Raw genomic sequence first — 25,792 nt, 5'->3', positions numbered from 1 at the left:
AGAAACAACCTGCTGCTTAACACCGAGAAGACCAAGGAGCTCATCGTGGACTACAGGAGGAATGCTGACCCACATCCACCCATCCACATTAAGGGGACGGCTGTGGAGCGTGTGAGCAGCTTCAAGTTCCTGGGAGTCCACATCTCCGAGGATCTCACCTGGACGACCAACTGCTCCAAGCTGGTCAAGAAGGCTCACCAGCGCCTCTTCTTCTTGAGGACTCTGAGGAAGAACCACCTGTCCTCAGACATCCTGGTGAACTTCTATCGCTGCACCATCGAGAGCATCCTGACCAACTGTATAACAGTCTGGTACGGGAACTGCTCTGCCTCGGACCGGAAGGCGTTGCAGAGGGTCGTGAAAACTGCCCAGCGCATCGCCGGAGCACCACTTCCTGCCATAAAAGACATCTACAGGAAGTGGTGTCTGAAAAGGGCTGGGAAAATCATCAAAGACCCCAGTCACCCATCACATGGACTCTTCACCCTCCTGCCCTCTGGGAGGCGCCACAGGAGCCTCCGGACTAAGACCACCAGGTACCGGAACAGCTTCTTCCCCACAGCTGTCAGACTCCTGAACTCTGCCTCCTGACATCTGACCCACGTTAAACTCATGGACTGAACATACACACACCCACAATGGACAACTGTACCCTCAAACACAATAATAACATGGACTGAACCACCACTCACAACCACTAGCACTTTATATAGCCTCTGTAGAAACTATCTACACCCTCACTTATCTTAACTGCACTACTGTATAGCTCTGTGTAAATAATCATTCTGTATGTAACCCATATCAACTACTCCCTGTCACATGACCCACGTCAGCTGATTTGAGGTCCCTCTTCTGATTGGCTCCTCCCACGTCGCGGCAACTCTGAAAACCGGCTGTGGAGGGATACTTCCGGGTTCGACTCCTGCTGTGGCTGTGAGCTTATGGTATTTAGAACGGTGTTGGAAAACAAAGCGTTTTCTCCCCTCAATTCATCTTTAAACTTTAAACTCAGCGGTAAGTGTCCTTAATATCTTTCAACCTTTGGTTGTCAGTAACCAGCCGATCGTTTTCGCGATTTAAAAAATGACTTTGTGCGGCAGCGCTCCCACCGCAAGCAGAACTCCGGTTCAAAAACCGCTGTTTTTGAACACTTTTATTTACTTAAGCATGTTAATGGGCTTACTTTGAAACAAAGTGCGATTGAAAGATTATTGTTATGTGTTGCCTTGAATTCGGCTATGCTGTCTGTTAGACAGTTGTTTTTCTTTATTGTTGTTTTTGTATTGTTTGTAGCGAACGCTACTGGAATGTATAGATTAAGCTACGTAGCCAAGATGATTTATGATGATTTATGATTTGCATTGTTACCTAGACTTGCAGAAGAGCATATTTTTTTACCGGTAAACTGAATTGAACTTGATGTGCTAATGGACATTTTTCTGACCTACAGGTCAGGTTTTTTTTCCCTCTTTGAATTGATCTTCTTCATATTGAAGTGGCGAGCCGGTAGGACCGTTCTTTGTTTTCCCCTCTTTTCCCCCACTTAGCCGTCTTTGGATTACGGACATATTTCCCCCTTGTATGAAGCTGGACCCTAAGGAGGAATACCTTAAAAGTGAACTTTAAAAAGAAAAGGACCAAAAAAAGGGACTCTTAGCAAAAGGACTCTTGCACAGAAAAATCACAGCACTGATTTATTATTTAATTGTGGACATTTACGTTGTGTGTTGTGTTAATTATTTTGTTCCATTTCCCCTTTCCCCTATTTATTCAATATATTTTTGGTACAAGACATTGCAGTTTTTGGTCTCATCATTCACACCATCTGGGCTCCATAAAGAACTATTTCTTCTGTGCGTCAGTCAGTAAATTCATCCATTGACATAAACTAGTCCTTAAATAACTTAGCGTTACATGTACATTCGATAATCTTTAATCCTACAACTGTTTACAACTTGCATAGTTCCCATTTCTGTATAGCTGTATATCCCAGATTCTGTAGTTATTTATTTCATTTCATATTCTGTATAGTTTTTCATATTTATATCCTGTTCATATCCTGTACATAGCTTGTACTCACTACAGCCTGTACATACTTATAGTTATAGAATATTCACAACATACTTCATACCGTGTACATTATAACATACCATAATAGACCCATTTCTGTAATATACTCACATATCTATATTATTGCTAATATATATTGTAATATATCTATATCACTAAAGCACTTCTGGATGGATGCAAACTGCATTTCGTTGCCCTGTACCTGTGCATGTGCAATGACAATAAAGTTGAATTCTATTCTATTCTATTTCAGTGAAGTGAGATCAGCTGCTTCTAATGACCTAGTGGTGCCAGTCCAGTCATGTGAATGTCCTCTGTGTAATTTTCTCGTCTCTGAAAGGATGCCTTTCAAAAGTCTACAAAACACAGAATGCAGACAGTTTTTGAGAAATTTCACGGTTTTCTTTAAACAAATTATGCACATTATCCTGTGCGGCACAGCAGTCTGGGAACCTTCCTAATGCTAAATTATTGAAGAAATGTGGTAGTAAACAGCACAGAGTTTACGTCTTGTTTAGGACTTAAGCAAATGCATTAATGATTGAAAATTGAATTTCGCCGTGATAGATCATGCTAAGGGAATTATACAGTTTAGATGCTTCTATTAGAGATGCACGGATTGACCGCCCAGGAACCGGAATCCAGCATTATTAAATAAAATTTTACATTTTGCACTGAAGGACCGATGATGTTTGCTTGTATATGCTGTCAGCTATAGTTCTTAGAAAGACAACCTGCCAGTCACACTTAGATAGAAATCAGAAATCAGAACATCCCAAGATAATAGCATCTCTAGTTTCCACAAATCTTATTTCTGGGATCATTCCTAACACAGAGTCAGCTGAATCATGGATGTCCTTTTTAAAAAAATTAGTTTTTATGATAACAAATAACTTTTGGCATCTTTTTGCTTCAACTGATTCTATTTTGGCAACTGATAAAAGATTTCACAAAATGATTATTTTATTATATCAAATTGTTAAAGGACTCTGTTATATGGTTTATGTCTTTTATTAAAGCCTAAATTGATATCAGCTGAGACAAATCAGAAGTAGAATTAAAAGTTGACATTTACCATTATTGGTTGTGATCTTATTAACTGTTACAAACAAGGAACATTACCTGAATTAAATATAGTTTGTTTCAAGGATCTGCTGACTCAGATACCTGAAAACAACAACTAACTATTGCTTATGTGATTTAAACAAGAAATGTAGGCTCCTCTCCTTTTTTTTTTTCCTTCTTGACCTCCCTTTAGGGCAGGGGTGGGCAATCTCAGTCCACGAGGGCCGGTGTCCCTGCAGGTTTTAGATGTGTCCTCGAACCAACACAGCTGATGATTTAAATGGCTAAATTCGCTCCTCAACATGTCCTGAAGTTCTCCAGAGGCCAAGGTGAGATCTAAAACCTGCAGAGACACCGGCCCTCTGACTGAGATTGCCCACCTCTGCTTTAGGGGTTGCCACAACTGATCTGCCTCCATCTCACCCTGTCTCTAGCATCCACCTCTGTCACACCAACCCTCTGCATGTCCACCTTCACTGGATCCATGAATCCTCTCTGTGCTCTTCCTCTTTCCGTCCTGCCTGACAGCCATATTGAAAATAATATTGAGTGTTGAGTATTTTACTGGGTATTGAGTTTGAAATTCTAGTAGTTGAACAGCAGTTGTTGTTATCCCAGGCTTCGAACAATCCAACACGGAAACTTTACAAATGATCCAAAGAAGCCAAAGAAGCAAACAACAATCAGTCATGGATTATTTCTGATCCTTTAGCTTTTCCCCACCTTTATTCTCTCATCTTTAAATTAAAAAAAAAAAAAAAAACAACCGTCTGTGTCCATTTCAATGTTTATTTTTTTTGTGCTACAAATAATCTAAACACAGGTTGATTCTTTTACCATTGCTTTGTTATCTGGGTCTTTGTAGTATTTTTCTTACACAGTAGTTTATGTTTGAGGCGTTGTAGAATGACTGAAAGGGATCCACTGGATGTTGTATAACCCTGTTTTGTTTGTAGGCCGTTTGAGGTCAATTGTTTTAAATGAGATGAATATTTTAAAAAAGGAAGCAAACAAACAAAATTGAGTGTTCTTTTGTGTAATTGTGTTAACACGATCAAATTAAAACAATACTTCAACTGAACAGTTCTAATTCATTGTATTTTGATGAAACCCTTCTACAAGCAACTCCAAAAAAGTCGGGCCATTACGTAACATGCAAGCAAAACCAAATTCAATCATTTGCAAATCTTATAAGGCCAAACATCAAATGTTTCATTTCATTTCATTTTAAAATGTAAAATGTAATATTTTAATAATAAAATCTTAAAATCTAATAACAGTCCCACAACAAACATCTGGGCAGTGGTTTCCATTAGTGATGTGCGATACCACTGATTTCCTTTCCGATCCGATACCAAGTAATATTCAGGGCGGTATCGACGATACTGATCCGATACCGATACTTTGTACAAAACGGATTTTATTTATTGTATCTCAAATTATAGCGTCATAATGATTACAGGACATCAGAATACCTTCTTCTTATCACTTAATAATGCAGAGTTCATCATATAGAAATAAAAAAAACTAAAGTTGTGTGCTATTTGAACACCTTGCCTGCCTGGAGGACTAAAGGACTCCGTGAGAGACTCTCACCCTAGCAGCACCTGTCCCTCTCCTCCTCTTCAGTTCGCCTCAACATACGCTCGTCATATTTTGTGATATGATTTACTCTGAGGTGTTTGACAAGGTTAGTGATGTTGCCACAACCATACATGCCAACCCTCCCGATTTTTCCGGGAGAATCCCACCTTTCTCCAGATTTTCCACCCGGACAACAAAGTTGAAAAACCATATCGCAGAATTCATAGCGCGGCCCAGCCAATTCCAGTTTCCAACAATGACGGCAGCGACTTCGTTTTAATATCACTCTTATTTCTCTTTCTGGGTCGCAAAAAAACTTTTAACATATTTTCAGGTGAGAATGTAGCTGTGTAAACTTCAAATATCTGAGCCGACCGACACATCGTCTTCAAACCCCCGCGGTCTTTCACCACTCGGGTTAAACATGATGTACAAGTCACTTTGATAACTTAAAAATGTTATTGTTTGGCTTTTTCAGTGTTTTATTTGTTCGTGAGTAAATCGGTTTGGCTGAGATTAAAGTTATTAGATTAGATTAAATTAAACTTTATTATTCCCTCGGGAGGGTTCCTCCGGGGTTTTCACACAGCTGAATAAACGTCAAACAGAAAACTGATTAAACAGAAGAGTTTACGTCAGTGTCCGGTTATATTTTAGACAGCAAGGAGCAGACGGCAGAGTTTCACTCCACCGAGGGAGCTCGTGACGTACTACCCGGCTTTCTTTAGACCGCGAAGGCCGGTCCTCAGGTGGAAGCAGCCTCTGAATTTGGACACCCCCGCTGTTTCCGGGCCGGCCAATAATAACGGTGACATTTAACGTATTTTATCCGATAAATAAACCCTGTAAAATATATTTATCCGCCCAAACAGCCCTTTTGAATGTCTCCCTAATTCTGAGGTCTCAAGGTTGGCAAGTATGGCCACAACACCTCACTTTTTTTGCCACATTTATTGCAAACCACGGCTCAGCTGTTTGTGGAGGTAAAATACATCCGCACAATTACGCTCAGCCATTGTTGTGAGTGCGCACGCCAAGGGGCTGCGAGACATTTATACAGCCGTATTTCGCACATGACTATGAAAGGCGGAAGAGGAAGTAGTTCCTTTGAATGTAGGCAATCCGAATGTTATAGTTTCTTTCCACTGTGTTCCTGTTAATGATAAACTACAAATTTACTCTAAATTACTAAAATATCGATATTTTAATGTGAGAATCGATTCTAGAACATAAATGATTGGTATCGGAGGAATCGATATTTCAGGATCGATCCGCACATCACTAGTTTCCATGACAGAATCATGCAGTGTCATCACAGGCATCCATGCTGATTTTCAGTCTTGGGCCTGTGATGACACTGAGATTACTCTAGTTTCACTGTAACTTTGGATGATGTTATGTACTCTAGATGACAAGGCGATAGCAATTTTATGAGAACACGAGTCACTGTTTTTAGCAGATACCAGGCGAGCCTCTGCTCATCTTCTGAGAAACTCTGTAACATGTTCTTTTGATTCTCAGTAATCTTACTAACCTGGGAATCAACCGTATTATGTTCCTCCAGCTGTTTTTCTTTATTTTCTTTATTTCTTTTTTTGTATTGCCAACGTCTACAGTTAGGTATTATGACATGAATATTCATTTCTTTTTGTTTGCTTTTCCTTGCTTGACTACAGTTACATTTCTGCAGTCTTCAAATAATCATTGGAGCTTTTAAAAATGTTCTGTCTAAAAAAAAAAGCAGCAAACATTTGACAGCACTTGACCCAGGAGACAAACAAAAAGAAAACAGGATGCTGTTGAAAACAATGGGCAGGTAATCTAACACAAGCCATTTTTTAAAATCCAACAACAGGAAAAGGAATCAATGAAAGAAAGCAAAAAATCAATTCAAGGAACCCAGGATGGATGGAGCAAACACAAAAGGTGGGAAGCAAACAAAGACAGGAAATGAATTCATCCGAGAGATACACCAGGTAAGCGAAACAAACCTGACACCATGACACATCAGAGGTGCAGTTAAACATTTAATTCTGCAAAATGCTGGTCAAAAATCAATGTTTGTGTAAGAATGAACTTATCCAGGTGTAGAAGTTTATACAGTGTAAATGTAACTTGTGATTACTACAACAGTCAGCCTTGTTGTTCCTGGGAGATGACAGAACTGGTACCTCTTTCATGTCTGTATGATAAATAAGAAACTGCAGATGGGAGCTGGTTTGGTGTGTATGTAAACATTTTTGTATTTGTGTTTTTTCCCCCTAAGGAATCATATTAATGTGGCTCTAACACCATCATTCCAGCTGATCAGCCATGTCACTGTGATGTATATAGCTTTCCAATACCAGATACAAAACATCTCATGTGGTAGTGGTAGATGTTTCCCTTCACAACATTTCTTTTTTCAGAATGCAAGGAGTTTGTTTTGGAAGACTTAAAAGCTTTTCTGACAGAAAGGCTTCCTTCTGCCAGAGAGGGCTGTCATCCTGCGGAGGGAAAGATTGTTCACAAATGGAAAACATTCAAGACAGTTGCCAAACTTTCCAGGATTGGACGTCCCAACAAATTCAACTCAAGGTCAAATTGTGCATTGCTCAGAGAAACTGCAGTTAACTCAAGAGCTACATCTCTGACTCTGTTAGCATGCTAAATGTGAAAGTTCATGAGAGTGCAGTTAGAAACGCACTCAACAAGTACTGCACGACTTGTCTGGATGGAAGCCTCTTTTCTCTTTAACAAGAACATGACAGCACGGATTAGGTTTGCAAAGTTGCACCTGAATAAAACAAAAAAGACTTCTGGAACAATGTCCTTAGGATACATGAGACCAGAGTGGAACTGTTTGGGTATATCACACAGCACTGCATTTAGAGAAAACCCGAACACAGCATATCAGCAGAAACACCTCATACCAGCTGTTAAGCATGGTTGTAGAATGGTGATGAATAGTGCTGGCTGTGCAACCACAGGGGATTATTAAACTATTCTGATTCTGCTTTTTATTCCAGAAACACGTGTGAGAGCTAATTTTAATATCCAGCCATTAACTATCTGTAACTCTCTGCAATCCACTAACCAGCTTTCATACCCTCTTCAAACCAGCCTTTTCCACTGTGGATATTTTAACAGCACGGGGAAAAGCACCATATCTACATCTATGACACCAAGCTAATACATTTCTGCATTTTGATGAATACATCCTCTCCTTGAAGGAGCAAAGATGCTCATTTCCATCATATGCAATCTATATTTCACAAGACTAAAAGTCTCACTTGGCCTCGAGGTCAGTGAATTGCAAACATAGCACAGGAGCCACTGGTTCATCACGTACATCACCACCTCCGGTCAGGTGTACTTAAACACGGGGCGCCTTTCTGCCAAAATAAACATCCAGTTTCATCAGCATGGTAACTATAGCTCTGCTCAGCTGCAGGCCCCTCAGTAGTCAACGATACAGTGTCACTGGTGAGAATATGAGGGGCGTGTCTCTAAAATGGAAGACATCCTGGTTATAGCAGGAGCAGATAGAGTGGTGACATGTGTGACTCAGTCCCGATTAATAAATCAAGTTTGCCTCGGGATTAGGAGGAGTGGGGTATGAAAGACAAACCATTCCAATCATTTTGCACTTCTTCAGCAACATTAAACGTTGCCTCCTCCCCCCTTAGACATGTAATGTTGTTTTTGAAAGTTATATAATGAACTTTATGTTGAATGATGTCCAACTGGGAAATCTAATAATACCAAGTGTAGCAGGGTGAACACGCACATCAGCTCTTTCCAATTACCCGTGAGTCTGCAGCATTAAAACGGATTTAACTTTTAACGTGTATGTTTAAAAATAAGCACATGCTTATCCAGCTGTCTTCGAATTAAATTAGTTTGTTGAGGTAGAAAAAAAATGTGTATGATGAATAAGACAGGGTGGTTGTGGATAATAATAGATTGGATTTATATAGCGCTTTTCAAGGCACCCAAAGCGCTTTACAATGCCACTATTCATTCACTCTCACATTCACACACTGGTGGAGGCAAGCTACGGTTGTAGCCACAGCTGCCCTGGGGCAGACTGACAGAAGCGAGGCTGCCATATCGCGCCATCGGCCCCTCTGGCCAACACCAGTAGGCGGTAGGGTAAAGTGTCTTGCCCAAGGACACAACGACCAGGACAGAGAGCCCGGGGATCGAACCGGCGACCTTCCGGTTACAGATACGCTTCTCAACCCCCTGAGCCACGGTCGCCCCGATGAGGGGTGGAGGAGTGGAGTGTGGGTGAAAAGGTCAGCAGATGGTTATTTATTTGTCGCATCCTGACGCTATGGTGACGCTATGTTAGGCATTCGCACATGATTACGGGGGACAGCGTCCATGATCCAAGTCACATACTTTATCTTTTTAGTACTGTTTCTTACAATATGCATGCGAATGGGACTTTGTATTGGTGGTGCAGAGTTTGGTGGATTAGAAGGGACAAAAAGCATTTTAGCTTTTGTGCTGCAGAAGGGGAACGATGCAGGCGGCCATCCTGATACTTTTGGTGGACTGTATCTGATCTGCTGCAGCATTTAGGGCACATTAAAGCTTTTGGCATATCATTAGTGGATATGCATTTCTTTCAAGGATGTTCTGCCCCCTTGTGACAGGAAATCCAATGCTTCAAGAGCCTCTCTGTACATGTGCAGTGTTATTTTCACTCTCACTTCTCACTTGAAATAAATACAAAAAGTGTCGCTTGGGCCTGCTGAGATGAGTGTCAAAAGGCGTTTACAGGTAACTGCTTCGCTTTACATTGCAGGAATTAATAGGGACGTGTGAAGGTGCAGTGGAACGAGGTACGCATAAATGAATCAGCATCTGTGGATTTGGGCCAACTGAACTGTTAAAACAGATGGATATTGCATATAAGAGATTAGTGGGAACAGAAGGTTTTGGCTATGAAAACTGTGTTTTGAGTAGGATCCAAATCCAGTCATAAATTACAAATGTGTAGTAGTCAGACACACAGGATGTAGTCTTAATGTGAGACTGCACTTTTACAGCATGCAAAATGGCGATACTATTTTATTTTTTCTTGCATGACAGACAATCTGTCATAAAATTGACATGAAGTATATAGCTGAGAAGAAGTCAGTAGAGATATTGACTTAATTCTGGCTTTTGGCCACAGCTCTAATTCTCATAACAAAATTAGATTTAAGACATTATTTGATTTCGAATGGTGCCTATAACAGCAAATCACCGTGGGATACTGAGCAAGGAAATACGGGACACTTTGGACACTTCAGTAGGGACTCCATTTTTAAATTAGATCAGCATCACTTTAAGATTCAGTGCAGCTTTCTTTTATTACCATCTTAGGACTGACTTGTTTTGATTGGATGTAAAAACCAACCTGTTATTATGCAACCAGTTACTCGTGCTCAAGGTTTACTCATGAAAATGTGGCCTTGTCAGCACTCATGAGGTCATACACTGTAGGTTAGGTGTGTCTGAGAAACAAAATAAAACATGGGGGGGGGGGGGGGGGGGGGGTGCCTTTAATCTGATTGCTCTTTGATTACTCAACCCAAGTACTGGTAAATATCAGACTTGCTCATTGGACCTCTGAAGTGTCAAGGTGTGTGACTGTTTTTAATTCTAACATGAGCTAAATGCAACTTTTTTTCCGCTTTGTGTTATTTTTAACAGTTACAAGTGTGTAGGATGATTAGTATATGGCACAGTAGTAAATAGCACACCATCTGAGTGATGAAAACAGTGAGAAGGAATACACAGGTGAGAAAGCAACCGCACAAAGTCTAAATTTAGTGTGTGAACAATGAAGTTTATTTAAGTGTAATACGACGAATGATGATTAATGATTAATCACATAGTTGACGGGCGAGGAGGGACTTTTTGATGAACTCATCAATACAAAGTTTTTGTTTATGAGTTTACTCAAGATAATTACTTGCAGGCTTTGAAAAAAAAAATCACTTTTCATGTTAAAAAAATAAAATAAAATACATCAGATTTCCCAGTGTGGTCGCCAAGGGGCGACACAGTACCCCACATTTTCTCCCTTTCTCTCGGCGTTGTCCTGTACGAGTCCCGGTGTGGGTGACGTCACCAAGGGGACCGGCGATCAAGCTGAGTGCGCGCAACGAAATCAAACCGGAAGTTAAGGAATTTGTCTTCAAAATAAAAGCATTATGCATCTTAGCTCACACAGAGGAGCGAAATGTCCTTGAAAATTGTAGGCGCAAAAATGAATAACAGCAGATTGAATAAAAATTAAAATAGACAATAAAATATTTTCAAATTCATAATCTTTATTTGCATCCTTCTTGCATTTCTTTTCACATTTAGCTGTTTCATGTTCAATTAATAAATAATTTGGGGGTTGACATGATATATTCATAAGTCGTCGTAAAAAGTCAAAGACAGGTGGAAAGGTGAACATGCAAACAAGGAAGGTTTACAATAAAAAATAAATGGACAGGTTTTTATTAGTACATTTCACAACATGTCTCATTCACACACATACAAGCGCTTTTTTTCTCTCCATCTAATTGCTTTTTTATCTAGCATTCACACTCTGATGAACATCAGGAGAAATTCAGGGTTCAGTATCTTATCCAAGAATACTCTGGCGCTACTCTACCTCCTAAGCCACAGCCACCTTGGGAGGGTAGTGAGACCTGCTGTTATGTGTGGTTTGGAAATGTTAAAATTTTCATTGTGACTCACCAGGTAAGTCCATGGACAAGTTTGGAAAGAGAGTTAGAGAGGCAATGCTGAGAGAGTTTGGACATGTACAGAGGAGGGATAGGTGGTAGATTGAACAAAGGCTACTGTATATGAAAAGAGGAAGATGACAGAGACGATTTGTGGATGTAGTGAAGGTGGTTGTGTGACAGAGGAGGTTGTCAGTGATAGGGTGAGATGGAGTCAGAGCATCTGATGTGGTGACGCTCTAAAAGGAGCAGTCGGCTGAAGGAGAAGAACCAGAATTCCTCTGGAAACAAGTTTTTGTGAAGCCTCCAGACACCTTTAAAAGGGCAGACATCCTGACGAATCATCTGAATCAACTTATTAAATAAAACTATTGGTTACTTTGAGATAAAAAAAAAGAAGAAGCCATAAACCGAAACATAAGACATATATGATTTAAAAACTTAAAAGAAAACTTTAAAAATCTAAAGACATTTAATAAAAGCCCATTTTTCCCACCTGGAAGTTACATTTCTGTCACCATCTCCTCCGGACTTCAAATTCAGTCTTGTTTGACTGCAACGTCTCTACGCCCAGAGCTATTTTATTTTGAAAGCAAAGAGCGGAAGTTGGCAGCCCCGTAGACTGAGCTTGAAACGAGTGCTTGAGGTGGAGGCAGTCAGCCTGCGACGGAAAAAAACAAGCTATAATAGGTCGGACACTTCATGCTCGGTTCTTGTTTTAAAAGAAAGAAAAATAGAGAAACCGGTGGTTATGTGGATGTAGGAGGTTATTTTCGCGGCTTTCGCGCGGGCTCCCTAACTTACAATTTGATTGGCGGGTTCTGGTTCGGGGTTTGTTGTTGAGCGTGTCGCTGTTTGCCCATTCTCACTGGAGTGAACACTAAGGTAAGCCTTGTAACCGCAAATGAACTGTGTTAAGTTGGTGCAGTTGGACTGGTTGTTTTGGCCATTTCAGTGCTGCTTAAACGACCGTTTTCAGTTATATTTGCCCGGGAAAAATGTAATTACAAGCTGAGGTAAAAGTTGGGGTAAAGAAAAACGGCAGCTTGCTCGTGCCACTTTGTAGGTTTGACGCTGGGTCTTTGTCCACTCAGAGGTGGTTTCACTGGACGCTGTGTGCTACAGCCTCGGTTTTTCCTTGCGTTTGAGTGGTTGCTGTTAACGAGCCACACAAACAGTGATATTTTTCTTTTTTAATTTTTAGAGTCAGAACAAATGGTTTCCAATTTATCAACTTTACCGTTTAGCATTTTTTTTGCGGGGCCACTTCTTAAAGGCCTATAAGCGCAAGCTACTCAAGCAATCCTCAGGCAGGTCCTTTAGACTGTTTTCTCAGGCATCTGCTCTTGTTTGAGTAATTTCTCGCATTTATATCTCTGATTAATAAAACCCCACACACAATTTCCTGTCATTCTTTTTACATTTACAATGAGCTGCGTTTGTCAGCAGGCCTATTTAAAAACGCAGTGGCTTACACAATGAACCACATTTGCCAAAACACCATAGACTGGCGACTGGTGCCACATGCCGAGATTGTCAATGTTGAATGTCTAGTGGCTTTTCATGGTAACTACACCGTGCGTCGTCCTCATCAATAGCAGCAGAGAATAGCATGCATTGTCTGTCTTGCTGTGGCAGTTATTGTCCATAAGTAAAGTCCCTTTTATTCTAGAAGACGGGGGGAAATTTGCACTTGCATGCAAATGCAAGGACTGAGGTTATAAGAAAGCACAGTTTCTCTTTTTTCTTTTTTTCAACATGCAGGTACACTTGCGTGGCACACCTATTCTGCCGACACACCCTCTGACAAGAGCACCATGTTAGCTCTGAGTCTAGGACAAGGTTCACTCAGAAATGAACAGGTATGCCGTGTAGGCATGTGCAATAATGGAGCGATAAAGTGTGAATTGCATAAACTTCCATTACATCACAAAGCAAAGAGAGAACGCGAGTTTCAGTGCTTTGCATTTCCAGCATATCAGAAACATGACTAAAACTAGAAAGACTGCTAATGATACCGAGAAGTGCAGTAACTACATGTACTCACTGGAAAGGTGAGCTTTTCGGGCTGACTTCACACTCAAGTAACATTTAGTATGAGTGTTGTAGATTATGTGGTGGTTCAGTTAAACCCTAAATTTGACCTGAAACTATTAGTTATGGGAATTAGGGTGATCGGGTAATTTGGGTCTGATTCCACCTCACAGTGCATATTTGCTGCATTTCTTGATCCTCTATGATTGTAAGCTGAATATTATTGTATTTTTGATTGGCAGACAAAAAAAGCGGTATTAAAATAACTCACGCCATGCCTTTTTCCCCCCTCCAATTTTACGACTTATAAACAGTTATAACTGAAAAAGTAATGATAATAAGTAATGATAAAAAGTCAGATAATTGTTGCAACCCTGCTGTATCCTGTTGCATGCATGCTTTTAAATGAGGTTTCGATCTAAGGCATTTTTTATGTTTTATAGGTACATTTTGAAGGAATTACCAAGTGTGTGCACATGTTAAGCAATTCTGTCATTTTAATGTAAAGTTGATTAAGTCAATTTTGCAGATGCTGCTTTTTTCCTCTTTAAAGTCTTTGTAAACCAATTATTTGGGACTTTTTTTTTCTTTCTTTTCTTTTTTTGGCTGGTTGCTCCAATCGCATCATTTAAAGCAGTCTTTCATTACCTCTCCTTTCAAGAATTTATAATTGACATGTTTCATTATAAGCTGGACTTGTAGAAGAGCCCTTTTCAAAATGACACACATTAAATTGGCTCCATGTGCTGCAGAGACTGAAACCAATGGTGTGTTCAGGCAGCCATCATCAATTAATAAAGTCAAACATTTTAAGAGTCAATCTGTGGGAACTTCCCCTATAATAGTCTGCCAAGTGTTAAATGCTTGAGATGAACTGAAGCATTTTTTTTAACCAGTGTGTGATTCAGTATTGGGGTATTAAAACATGCATGGTTTTTCCTACCATAATATGTCTAAGTGAATGAAGCAACCTGGACAACAGGTAATGATTAACCTCATATCCAATCTGATAGAAAGAACAAACACTGGTGTTAATATATGACTTTGTTTGTTTCCACCTTGCATGAGCTTTGTCACTTGAAGTTGATATGAAGGCAGCTCGTAGCAAGTGTTGAACAAAATATTCTGTACGTCAGATGAGGTGGTATTGTATAAACGTTTGGTGCCGATTTAGAGAAAATAATATAATATGAATATTTCTTAGTATATGTGATGTTGATATATATACAAGCATGTAGATCGCCCTTGCATTTAGTGACAAATTGCTATTTTTCGTCTGCATGTCTTAACTTCCACTATCAAACTTGGAACATGTGCACGTTTGTCATTTGAGCTGCATTTTTTTTCTTCTTACATACGAGATACTAATCCAAATCCTCTTTCTTCTGTGTATTTGATTGCACTTTTATGAGCTGTGACTAATTACTCTGCTTGTCTTTCTTGTATATGCCTAATGGGCCTTTAAAAAAAAAAAAAAATCCCTTGCATACTGCCGCGCTGTGCCCACACAATATTTTGTTCCTCTGTTGTTTTGAGTGGAAGCCAGTGGAAAATGACTTTGTTCCGAGCAAGTGATGCTTTGCTTCTTTCTCATTTTGCTGATTTATGTGATTTGTACTTGAAGTGGTCTTCTTTTTTTTCTCTCTCTTTTTTTTAAGAGAAGGCGCTGAGTCGATCATATGCGATCTTAAATTGTCTGTAATGTAGCAATGAATCATTTATAGTCTAATAACATAAGTGGTAGTTAAATGATTTAAGATTTCGAGTGCAGGCGAAATATATCTTTATTTTTATGCCTGCTGTGAGAAAAGGGTTCTAAAACCTATTGCATCATCCCCTTTTATTTTATGACCTATATTACATGGACTGTCTCTTGGAGAGTGAGGGTAATTTTATTTACACTTTCTTCACATTGTATGGAACGTTGTGAAGAAAGTGTAAGACGCAGGTTTCTGTGTAGACCTCCCAAACAAAATAATAGAAATTAGAGCAGAGCGATATGACCAAAAATATTTATCACGAAATAAATTTGAAAATTTGCTATAACGATATAACTTTCCTTGCTGACAGTTTAACCAAAAGGCATTTCCAGTGGAAATTGGCCGACATGTCCTCACCATAACCATGCATAATATCCACAAAACTTAAAAAAGGGGTTATACACACACAATACGGTAATATTATATTGAAGCATAGTATGTGTCACTCCGTGAGTCTCCTGACTACGATAGCCGTAATGCTCCGACAATCCATCAAGCAGTACGGCTTCATAGCTTAGCAAAGTAGTACTAAAACATTTGACAGATTTTTGAGCACCGTGTACCACATAAAATCGTTTCAAGGTCAGTAAACACAACCAGAATTCGTACATAAGGCACACGGGATTATAAGGGGTACTGTCGATTTTCAGAAAAATCTTAGGATTGAATTTAAGTGTGCCGTATTTTCCAAAAAACACTGTAATAACGACGGCCCGCTAGCATGCGCTACCAAAAATAGTGCTTTGTTGTGTATCTGACGGACGAAAGCTAAACCAGTTCCACACCACTGAAGTTGCAGCATTTTTACAAACTAATTCTGGTTTATCTGTTTCATTCAACGATCTGCTTTCGCCCTTCTCATTCTCCATCGCCGCCATCCTTTTCCTGCCATCTGTGTATGAAAACAAAGGCACTGCGCATGCGCGTTTTACCCATATTCTATCGCGATATTTCATTTTCTTATCATTCCCCAACATTATACCGGTATTACCGTGAACGGTATGATATGGCCCAGCCCTAATAGAAATTTATTTCCAGCAATATTTTCAGGAGCCTACAGCAGGGGGAAACATCCATGGAAAAAAAAAAATTTTTTTTCATGTGGAAAGCATAAAATTTCGTGTCCCTCAGGGAAAAGGCTTACTAGGAGTGAAGAAGGAATTAATAAATGCTGTGAGAAGACAGAGCAATGCTTCTGAAGAGAATCATGATGGAAGCAAGATGAAGGCCATCTCATTGTCATTGTAATCATCGGTAATCTGGGGAATAGTTGTCCATTAAACTGACAGTACATGCAGTTATGACTTCTGTGACTCTGTAATGTAAGAGAAGAAAGTTGATTCATGCTGCTGTTTAAACTGGATCAGGAAGGTTACCGTGTGTGTGTGTGTGTGTGTGTGTGTGTGTGTGTGTGTGTGTGTGTGTGTGTGTGTGGTCTTGTTGGTGAAATATAATCTTTCTTCATTTAGGTTTTGTTTGTTTTTAAAGTTGGTGTTATTTCCTTCATACCACGTCACTGCAGCCCATCAATGTTTTTTTTTTTTTTCTTCTCTTCTGTTTTTTCAATGTTATTATCAACATGGCTCTGGGATGGAAGTGTCAGCCGGTCACTTTAGCGCAATGTGGTTTATTTGAACAAATATTGAAAAATGGAAAGTTAAGTTATGCACAAATATTGTTAGTGTATAAAGTGATCATCATAAGAATCATAAGAATTTCCCCTTCCTTATCTTAGTGTGCTACATCTTGTCCGAGGTGTTGCTTATTCTGTGCAATGATTTTTTTAACATGATTTTTCACAGTGTAGTGATTTGCACATTTGCCTAACAAGCAAAAGATCCCTGGTTTGATGCCGGGAGGAGACACAAATCCCTTGGGGGTGTCATCGGGAAGGGCATCCGGCATAAAAATCTGCCAAATCAAATACACGGACAGATCCACGGAGGTGATCGTTTGTCACTAAGGCAGCAGTTGAAAAGTAGTTTTTCTTTTCAAGACCGACTTAATATTTATTCAGTATAACCTCAAATTAGTGACTGAGCCCATAAACTCTGTAGAGAAGCTTTTACAGAGGTCAGGGATGAAAAACCCTTTCCCATAGACTTTTATAGAACCATAAATCTCTTTGTAACTGGAGCTATCACCATCTGGTGTCTTCCAGATAGATGCAGATTGTTAGGGACTTCCGCATTGGCTTTATTTCACCAACATGGAAGCTGTGTCTGTTTTATACTGTTTATGGCTGTGGTAGGCCCAGCAAACAATAGAGATCCTGCACTTGACGGTTAATGTTGCATGCAGTTGTGGGTGAACCATGTGAGAGATCCTAAGCAATTCAGAGATAAAGGCAACTGTTAAAGTTCCTTTAACAGGTTCCACTTTATAAACTTTGACACAAAATACATCTACACCAAGTAAAATGTATATGTATCTTACTGATTAAAACTCTTCTTTAGTAATCTTAGCTGCACCTGGAAAAAAATGTGGGAGTTTCAACTTTGAGTTTTATAGCTAAACTGAATGTTTAAAATGTATTGGTCTATCGTGGTTATTATTTCTTCTCTTTGGAAGCCAAAATGTAGACATTCATTCCTCTCTTTCTGTTAATCTGATGGCATCTGAACATGTCTGCTGCAATCCCATTGGCAATTTAAGACTCCAGTCACACGGGCCTTGACTTCAAAAAAGTATAACAGAATGAGTGATCGGCCGCTGTAAGTGTCTGTAACAGTATAACCTAGGCACGAGGCTTTATTCCAACAGATCTAGTAACATTTGTATCTCATCATCAAGATAGAATGATTCTTTGTTAACAGGTAGGTGTGTACCTACTAAGGTTGGGCAATATGTAAAAATTTTCCAACTGAATAGTAAGTCCACTAACCGACGATAGGCAATATAATTGCGAAGGTCACTTTTTGATAGGTGGAGCAATGTAATCATGCACACACTGATTTGCATGTTTAGAATTTATACGTTTTGTTTGGAGGGAATATTTGACCTTCTTTTCTTGTTTGTTTCAGCAATAATATAGCTACTTTTTTGGATTATTTGTTTATTTATTTATTTGAGATGCGCCAAATACTTTACGTCAGATTGTCTTTTTAAAATGTCTGCTAGAAGAGATGATTTGATTTTTAACTTACTTTTTTTTTTTTGTGTACTGCCTTTCCTTCTTTCTTTTATGAGTTTGAGTAAATGAATCGCTGCATTTGGGCGCACTCTGAGAAGGGTGCATTTGTTCGCAGCTGGAAGAGGGTGCTGTTAAAATAGCGCTATTATTTATTTTATTTTTTTCCGTTGACTGCTTCTCTTAGCTTCTACCAACATTATTAGCAAACTTACTCATGGGCAGATGGATGGATGGATGGATGGATGGATAGACAGATGAATAAATTGCTCTTGTAAAAACGATTGGTGAAAGGCTCGGCCTATCGTTGATATATTCGTCTAATCGCTCAAACTTAGTACCTACCTGTAAGAGAAGTGTCTGCTATAGCTGAAGGTCTCAGCTCACTAAAAAGAAAAAAGCTCACTGTTTTCTCAAAATGCCATAAACGGCAATAATACCTGTAGAGGATAAAAATAAAAATTAAAAATAAAAACCCACAACAAAACAAAAAGCCCTTTGGAGTGACAAACAGACTACTTCTTTCTGCACAGAGGATGGTGTTGGAACATCAGGCTTTTTCCACATTTCACCACCAGCCCAGGTCCATAAACATCACAGAGCACAAGAGAGTTTGTGTGACTTAAACGCTCACACAGACCTCTCCAAAACCAACAAACACCTTTCATGTTGTTTTTTCTGTTAAATTGTTAACTGAGTACATTTGATGCATTGGGTCCTAGTCTATATAAATAAGACTTAAAGTCTTTACTGTAATGAAGATGGGTCAGATTAATGAGATTTACCAGTGTATAGTATTCTCTGAAGTCTGTTTTTTGCTTTATGTTGTTTTAAGTTTTGCCCAGAGTTTACTTTATAACTACAACATCAGACTTTCATGCCTGTAGCACTACATCTTTATTTATATTACTTTATGATAGGCTAACAAAGCCATGAGAAACATCACCTGTTGAAACATCAGCATCTAAACATTTAGTGTCTAGTGGACACCACACCCCAGGCTGTCGCTTTTGGCTTCCTTTTTTTTTTTTTTTTTTTGATGACTTTACTCAGTAGTTTAGACTTTCTGTTGTCTTTCCTGTGTTCCTCTTTTGTTCCTTGAGTTTGTCTAGTCTCTCCTTCTTGTCCTTCATTTCTGTCATCACCTCCCAGCTCCATCTCCTTCCACCCGGTTCGAGTTCCTAATTCATGCCCAACAACTGATCTAACAGTATGTTGGCTTCAGTGTCCTTGTGTCACCACTGGGCATCAGGCCTAATCCTGCTCTGTGATGAAAGGGAGGTGGCAGGGGTGAGTGCTGGAGGGAGGGGAGGCTGTGAAAGAGTAAAGCTGGTTAGAGTACGATTGCACAGTTTCTCAGTCTTGCATACTCTTATCCACAGAGTCAAAACTGCACACTTTTTAATCTGCAGTTTGAGGTTAAGACCTGAGTTGCAAGTTTGAGTGCAAGTTAGGGACATTATATTGTATTTTAAAAACAGAAGAGAAGACGGCATATTTCTGCAGACAGCTATCGAGTTTGAGGCAATACGTTGGCAGGTTTTCTTACTGAAATGATGGATATAGATGGAGATTTGAGGGTTGGGAGATGTAAAGCTTCTGAGGTCTTCAGGGAGATTACCCATGCAGACTATGATTTCAGCTTCGCTTCACTCTGTGGAGAAATATGACCTTAAATTTATAAACCTTCCGGTGAACTGCTCATTAAACAGTAATCAAGAGTCCACTGCTGTCCCACATGTTCCTTAAGCAGGTATGGGGTTCAGATTGCATAGCAGAAAATTGCTACTTGGGCTGTGGAGAGAGAATCTGAGCGAGGGTGAAACCCAACACTTTACTGTAAGAGTTTAAAACTTTGGACAAAAGTTTGACATCTTACTTTGAGTGCAAATAATGACATAAATAAAAAGTCACATTTTATGTTTTAGATCAATATTTGTGCATCTCTAAAATTTCATTAGATTGATCAAAAGTGAAAATAACTATAAGTACACCAAAAAAATTAGTGATCAAATACTGATGCGCCCTTTACCCCTTATGTCTCAGATTAGAAAGAATTTAAAAGACTAATTAAAGGCCACAGCACCATCTTATTCAGACCATTTGCATGACTTTCGACATCTAAAAGTTGTGAAATGAAGAGAAATTTATATGGCTCATGGAAAAACTTGAACTTTTTGTGAGTTTATTCCATCCTGTTGTTTTTCTGCGGAGGCTTCGACAGGCCCTTCATGCTCTAATTGATTTAATTAAGTGAACGTTTTCCCCTTTGGCTGTACTGATGCAGAAACAGGCGGCGTGCAGACAGAGCATGAGGGCTTTGCTTATCTGTATTTCACAGAAAAATCCAAGTTCCCCTCCGAGCATCGCAGCCCACGTTACTCCCATCCCTCTGCGGTTCAGCCTCATTAACAAGCTCTCACCATTCCTATGGACGCTGTGAAAGGCACTCGCACTCTAGTAAACATTATGATTCATATTTGTGATTAGTTTTTCTGAATGGATGAGTTATTCCGCATAGGGCGCACATTCTGCAATGGAGAGACATCGGCTATGTTTTTATGAGGTAATCTTGTCACTTGGATTTGTTTTGTTTTTTTAATGTTAAATATAAAATTAAACAAGCTAAATAATATTTAAAAAAAAAAAAGATAACAATAGCCCTATGGAACATTTGGGACGATGTTTACTTTTCTTTATTATTGATTTTACCCTCTTGTTTACTCAAAATTACTCAAGCATTGATAACTCTAATGTTGGCCTGAGGAACATGCACACATGTACTACCTCAAATGCCAAATGATGTTTTACCAGCTGTTCTTTATTCCTGCCAGTAATGAACTTCAGCCGGGACTAACATATAAGCTCTTCACTCGATCTGCCCTTGCTCTAACCTCAGTGTGAATGCATCTTGACCTGCCATTCAGATTTGCCACTGCAGCTGCTGCGTTCTTTGATTGCTAAATTACACGCCTCTCACTGTTACAGGTTGGAATGACGTGTCCAGTAATTTCGCTAATTGGCTAAACTCATCAAAACCTAAGATTAATTTGAAAAATGGGAGCAATCTGATTTGGAAAAAAAAATACTTATGACCTTCAATGTTTTGACAATTTAGGAAAAAAATGTTCTTTCAAGCCAGTGAAGACTTGGGGAAGTCACTGGTTTATGGCTTAAACCAAGTTTAAGAAGTAATTCTCTCATTAAACCATAGAGTTAATTCTAACAGATTGAACATTGATATGCATTGTTCATTGTTAATACTGTTAATCTTGGAGTTGCTGGTAGTCAGATTTTGTTATTTTTGCTGATACATATACGAGCTGCTTTCCCCTGTTTCCAATCTTCCAGAGGTAATAGGCTGCAGGCTGTAGCCTTATATTCAGCTAAAAACATGACTGTGTTTTCAGTTGTAGGCTGAAAATGAAATGGAAAATATTTCCTCTTACAAATGGGATGATTTGAATTGGATAATAGGAAATTGTTTTTATTTTTTTTCTGACTGAAAATTGACCCAACATTCCCAAAGATCCACTGCCCTACCAGTGCAAACAATCTAGCTGTTTGCTTTGCCTTAGTTTTGTGAGTCAGTTAAGCTTTCATTCATCTTTCAGAGTTTATCAGCTGAATATTTCTGATAATAAGGGGCACACACTACCTCTGAGTGCAAATGTTCCTAACTGTGTCAAAACAACAACAAAAACCCCCACTGATTTTACTTTGCAAGGTTGCATCAACCTCCTCATACCACAGAGGGACTGCTTTACACACATACATCCATACGTATGGATGATGGAACCAGCTATCACTGCATCTCTCCAATTTAGATCTTAATGCATTAAAAAGCCCTTGCCTTATCCACATCACTGTGTGACCTTTTTTTTGTTTTGTTTTTTGTTCTGAAGAGCCTAGTTTACATCATTTTTCTTATTAAACTCCAAATGTTTATGATATTGTGATTCCGAGGTAAAATCACATGTAGTTCTCTTCAGCAAAATATAATTACAAATTTTATTCGGTATCATTTACCAATAACATACACAGGAAGTGTGTGTGTGTGTGTGTGTGTGTGTGTGTGTGTGTGTGTGTGTGTGTGTGTGTGTGTGTGTGTGTGTGTGTGTGTGTGCCAGCCGTGTATAGTGAGACCGTGTGTCTCCCTGAACCCCCAAAAATGTTATATTGCAAAGTTTTTCTCTCTCGTTTGTAAATTTGTGGTATTGTGAGATCTTCTGAGTTTGTATAACTTTGTAATCCTGAATAGTCAATATTTTTCTCAGAAATTTCTGACTCTTGGCCCTTGCAATACAGATACACAAGTTCAGCATCTTCAGCTCTGAACTGTGTAATGGAGGACAAACTGTGGAAGTTCAGGGACTTGAGATGAGCCTAACTGATCTGAGACTGTTCTGTGTTCTGGACTGCAGTTTTTCCAGTTTACACGTGTTTAAGATAAGCATAGATGCAAACCTAGATCAGCAAAACCAGCCTGTTTCACAATTTATTAGATTTAAAATAATGCACTCGTAGCCATCTGTGCACCAAGGGCATGCAGTGTAGCTTGCCCCACTGCCCAGCTGCTTATCTTAAAGGGTTTTATTGAATTCTCATCAGTATGACTTTGAGAGGAAGTTTGTCGATAGCTTGTGACTTTAGTCTGCAGAGAATCGGGTATGTGATTCTAAGTAATTTCCCACAAGATGATTCAGAAATCCTTGAGATTAAGGGAAATCCCCACACTACAGAAAAGAATAAGAAAGTAAGAGCAGACAGTGTGCATTTGCTGGGGCATGCATTATGGGAGGGATTATATGGATGGAATTCAACTCTTGTGAAAACGTGCCACCCGCTCCACAGCTTATACAATACAGGAGCTAAACATTGTTGTCACAGTTACATGGTGAAGAAAACAAGAAATAACACACAACATCTATATGCAGCTGCAGGTTTTAGCTACAAGTTGGTTAATGTTATATAGCCCAAACTGGCAGCCCTTTAGTTCCATTAGCATTAGAGATGTTTTCATTAAATGTTAGACACCAACCTTAGCCATGCCTGAAAACCTCAATTATTACAAATTGCTGAGCAGTGTTTTGCAGCCTGATGTGCCTCAGAACATGGACTGCACCATTAATCGAATAAATTGATTAATCAACGCCATTAGTCAAATGACCCAGTTTTATCTTGATTTGTATGAAATATTTAATAGACCGATCGTGCTGCTGCTACTGAATATTTATGATCTATGCAGTAATTCGATTACAACGGTTGTCTAGTGGCCTACTAACTTTATTTGACTTGTATTTTCCCAGGCTTGTATCACAGTTCTGTGTGATGTAAGAGCTGCAGAGACAACCTCTCTGAACTTCAGTCAAAAGTAGTCACAGCTACCGTCTGTGTGACAATTTGGCTCACCAAGACATAACTTGGAGTCCATGAAATCTGTTCAAGGACAGACTAATGCTTTGGAATAACTCAAGTTTGATATTTTTGCTTTTAAGGAAGGTTACCATCTGAAATCACCAGATCATGTACTTGTTAAAATCTAGGCTTTAAAGATATGTTGTTGTCTTGTATTTGTCTTCAAATATACTGCTGCGTGCTTGGGAGTTGATTCAGTTGCTGGTAGCAATATGATAGGCATCCCCTAATCCATTTGTGCTCTCTCTCTCTCTTAGCCTCTCTCACACGCATGGCTACAGCTGAAGGAAATCCTTCTTTATTTATGAGATGTAAGGTTCAGAATGCCACAGGGGTCTCCGGAGAATTAAATACTGCACACATTCTGTTTTTCCGCTGTTGAGTGTCTCTTTGTCGCTTTCACATGGACACAGTCATATACACTTGCTACAGGACATCTATTCACCCAGTCTGCTGTTTTTTGGGTTGGCAGAGCTGCAGTTGTTAGAATGCGACCTTGGGAGGGCAGAAAGAGCTGCCGGCAGATGTGTGTACGGTGCTTCACTGTTTTATGTGGAAGAAATTATATCATCTGCATGTCGTAGAAGCAGAAATGCCATCCGGTGCTCAGGCCACACTAAATCGGCACTGAAGTGTAGTGTAAAATGTCAAGCTATGGATGCCTGTGGTGCAGAAAACCATGTAATATGAGCAGGAGAGCTCAGATAGTGTGATGTATTTAAATTGTTTACGATATCAGCAAAAAGAAGTGGCCAGCAAGGAGAACACACTGATGGCATGAAATGGCACATTTCCAGCTTTATCTACCCTCAAATCACAGAGAATATACAGTACCACTGTAACTTAGTTGGCTGATTTTAAAACATGGCTGCTAAGAACTGAACTGGACCTTGTCTGTATATTAAAAGGCTTTGTAGCTTTGAGGTATTGACACTTTCATTTTTACCAAACTGTTCTGGTGTTTTCCATGGGTATGCCGCCAAAACAGTTATGTAATACAGACAAATAAACATGTGAAAGAAAGAGAAGCTTTAACAACTTTCTTTTGAAGCTTGTTAAAGAGTTCCCAAGTGTCTTGGAAAATGTAGATAAATATAGATCATGGAACATCATCCTTGGGCAGGGAAAATGAACAACATGGTAAACTGTCCTGGAAAATGTTTTCTTCAAATGCGGTGAGCATTAGTGCACAGAGCAGACACATGGGAATGTAGATGGAGTATGCAAAATCTTTGTTTTTGTTTTTATATGCTGATCATTAAGCAAATATTAAGGCTCAAATTTAAAAAAGGAAGACAAAACAAAAATATCCCAGATTCTGATACTAATGCCACAATCACAATTTCAGAAGCCTAAAATAATTTCACCACATGCTGTAAATTCCATTTATTCTCCCATGCTTTCTGGAGAAAGAGAGGCTTTATGGTGTGTTGACTCTGAGACCTTTTTGCTGGATTGTTTTTGATTGTTGTGAGGTTGGAGGAAAAGAAACAAGCCCCCTGAGTAAAGGAAACAAATGTATGTACTCAAAGTCTGATGACACGGTTGTTTACAGTGATATTAGTTAGGAGATCTGCTTAATGATTTGGGCACATAATATTTTAAAAACAAGCCACTGTCAAAGGATGACTTTGAATAAAGAATAAATGCTGTAAATTATCCACATATGCACAGGGGTGTAGAAGTTGTTCAACAGGTCTGCATTGAATTGCACCACTCTTTTTGCATTGCTATTACTACATCAGTCTGTTCTCTCTTGGGAGCTTCACTGTAGGATCTGATCAAAGAGAATAATTCAGGTCCATAGCCGAGGGAGGAGTAGAATGGAAAACCAAATGGAGTTGAAGGCACAGAGAGAAGGTAAAACTTGGGATGGTTAATAATCAGCAGTGGTTCGTGTTACACAAAAAAGGATGGGTGTAGAATAGTTTCAGAAGACTTTGCTCAGTGTTCTTGTTTCCTCACTTTCTAACGTAGTCTTTCACAACATATTCTGAGAGTGTTGAGTATTAACA

The 25,792-nt window shown here is 39.3% G+C and overlaps 1 protein-coding gene across 2 annotated transcripts in view; it reads left to right on the top strand.

Moving 5' to 3' along the window:
- The first annotated feature begins 12,043 nt into the window (after positions 1 to 12,043).
- LOC146690625 (cytoplasmic protein NCK2-like) overlaps positions 12,044 to 25,792 on the top strand; it is a 42,608-nt gene continuing 28,859 nt past the window's right edge. The window contains exon 1 of one of the 2 annotated variants that reach the window (XM_085433636.1): positions 12,044 to 12,125. The gene's annotated coding sequence lies outside the window, so the exon portion shown is untranslated. Of the gene's footprint in view, positions 12,321 to 25,792 lie in introns of both variants that reach the window. The other variant, XM_085433635.1, reaches the window with a different exon arrangement.

Source organism: Copadichromis virginalis, linkage group LG16 (genome assembly GCF_057382275.1).
Source record: "Copadichromis virginalis isolate Kocher_CV1m ecotype Utaka linkage group LG16, C_Virginalis_male_GT1.1, whole genome shotgun sequence".
Lineage (NCBI taxonomy): Eukaryota > Metazoa > Chordata > Actinopteri > Cichliformes > Cichlidae > Copadichromis > Copadichromis virginalis.
The sequence above is the reverse complement of the archived record's forward strand: the minus strand, read 5'-3'. Positions and strand labels throughout refer to the sequence as shown.